The following is a 2,654-nucleotide window of genomic DNA, read 5'->3' as shown; positions in this document are numbered from 1 at the left end:
ATCTTTTGTTGGAAATTAGTTCCTGAAATGGAGACAACTGGCATATTTGTGTTGGCCTCATGGAAGTAGTGTTTGAGAATCAAGAGGTGACAGCCTGTTCGTTGTTGTTGCTGCAATATTCTGCAGTGGACGTCAAAAAGTCTGACTGACACAGACATATAATGTGCAAATAAATACACACACATGTATATTCACACACATACACAGTATACTCACAGGCATACACAGTAATTGTTAGTTGCTATCGTATAGTCCCTGACTCATAATGACCCCGTAAGCAACAGAGTGAAATGCTGACTGGTCTTATGCCATATTCTTGGTCCTTGGTATGTTTGAGCCCATTAGTGAGTGCTTTCCAACTGAGGGGATGCTCCCACACTACATCAGAAAATGCTGTCATCCATATCGTCTTCATTACTTACACTTGAGAAGTAGATTAACAGGTTGTTCTTTCTACGCTGTATTCATCTGGAAACTGTTAAAACTTGTGTATCATGGTTGACTGTTATGAATTGAATTGTATAACCCCAAAATGTGTGTCAAGTTGATTCAAGCAAGTTGAATATGCTTCTCAGTGGTTTGACAATTATATAACCCTATAATTTAGTAGTAATGCAATGATAGATTCCTCAACCAGTCAATTGTAAAAGGATCAGGGTACAATTTAATACCCTTTTTAAGGTCACATTCCTTATAAACTCCTAAGGGGAGTTTATAAGCAGAGGAGGAATCTCAATACCAGCAAGAAAGAAGAGCCAGAAACAGCTGTTTTGGGAAGCTAGGGTTCCTGTGATGAGAAACTCCTATATCTAGTGGAAGATTGATGCCAAGACACTTGGAGATCCCTAAGGAATGTCAAGCACACAGATGTTGAAAGAATACAAAAAGCTTCCCCTAGAATCAGCACTTTTAATCCAGATGTCTAGCTAGCCTCCTAAACTTTGAGAGAATATATTTTTGTTGTTGTTGTTAAACCCATCCAAGTGTGGTATTCCAACTTTGACAGCCAACTTTCAAGCAAATTAGGCAATTGAAAATATTACATCTTGGATCAGGTGCATCTTAGTCCTCAAAGTAGCATCCTTGCTTTTCAATACTTTTCAAGATGTCTTATGCATCAGACTTCCTTAGTGCAGCTCATTTAAAAAAAACACTCTTGACTTGAGCATTGATTTTGGATCCAAGTAAAACAAAACCCTTGATGACTTCAACCTTTTCTCCATTTATCATGATGTTACCTATTGGTCCAGTGTGAGGATTTTGGTCTTCTTTACATTAAGTTGTAAGCCATACTGAAGACCGCAATCCTTGGTCTTCATTAGCAAGTGCTTCAAGTCCTCCTTATTTTCAGCAAGCAAGATTGTGTAATCCGCTGATCACAGGTTGTTCATAAGCCTTCCTCCAACCTTGATGCCACATTCTTTTTCGTATAATCCAGCTTTTGTGACCATTTGCTCAGCATATATATTGACTAAATATGGTGAGAGAAAACTACCCTGTCTCATAGCTTTCCTGATTTGAAACCATGCAATATTTCATTGTTTCATTTGCATAACTGTTTCTTGAACCATTTACAAGTTCTTCATGAACACAGTGAAGTATTCTGGAATGTCCATTCTTCTCCCAACTATCTATAATTATGATCCACATAGTCAAATGCCTTGGCATAGTCAATGAAACACAAGTAAACACCTTTCTGGTACTCTCTGTTTTCAGTCAAGATCAATCTAGCATCAGCAATGATATCCCTTGTTCAATATCCTCTTCCGAATCTGTTCTGATTCTCGAGCACTTTCCTGTAAATGTACTACTGCATCCATTGTTGAATAATCTTCAGAAAAATTTTACTTGCATGTGATATTAATGATACTGTTTTATAATTTGCACATTCTGCTGGGTCACCTTTCTTTGGAACGAGTATAAATATGAATCTCTTTAGTCTGTTGGCCAAATAACAGTCTTCAATATTTCCTGACATATACAAGTGAGTGCTTCCGGTGCTTCCTCAGCTTGGTCCATCAATTTCTGGAACCTTTATAATGGCTAGATTTCTTGATTTATTTAAGTAGATGATAGGAAGGAGCAAACTACAGAAACAAGTGCTATATACTGAAGGCATGCGAATTACCTCTTTCCCAAGGATAATGCAAATTAGAAGTATGTAAAGCTTTGTCTGCACCTGGGATCTTTAATGAGGATAAAGAAAAATCAGACAGAGATTCTCCTGGGGAAAGAGAGGATCGTTATTTGAATAACCTGCAGTGAATTCTAATCAATGCGACGTGACTTTGAAAATGAATGTGGTCTTTCAACCCGCTGTACTTGAGCTGTAATATTAATCATAACTTCATGGTACAGTAAAGCTTATGACACATGCTTATTCAGTGGACTCAGAAAAAGACTGGCTTGGGTGTGCCCAGACAAGATAGAACTAGGGATATGTGAAGGCTCTCCTCTTTTCCCCAGTTAGCCCACTTATTGGCCAGTGTGTTCTGTTATCTTTCTTTGATTATCTCAAAAGAGGTTGATGCAAATTGCATGTCATAACTATAATTGTTTTCTTTTTACAAAGGTGATATTTCATACGTAGCTTATTTCCTGACACAGTCATAGGGATGTTACTTAACATTAGATTAGACCAGGAAACTAGTGTG

The sequence above is a fragment of the Echinops telfairi genome, unplaced genomic scaffold, assembly GCF_000313985.2.
Source record: "Echinops telfairi isolate 266 unplaced genomic scaffold, ASM31398v2 ScPeMD7_1;HRSCAF=3_0, whole genome shotgun sequence".
Taxonomy (NCBI): Eukaryota; Metazoa; Chordata; class Mammalia; order Afrosoricida; family Tenrecidae; genus Echinops; species Echinops telfairi.
Note: the sequence above shows the minus strand (reverse complement) of the source record.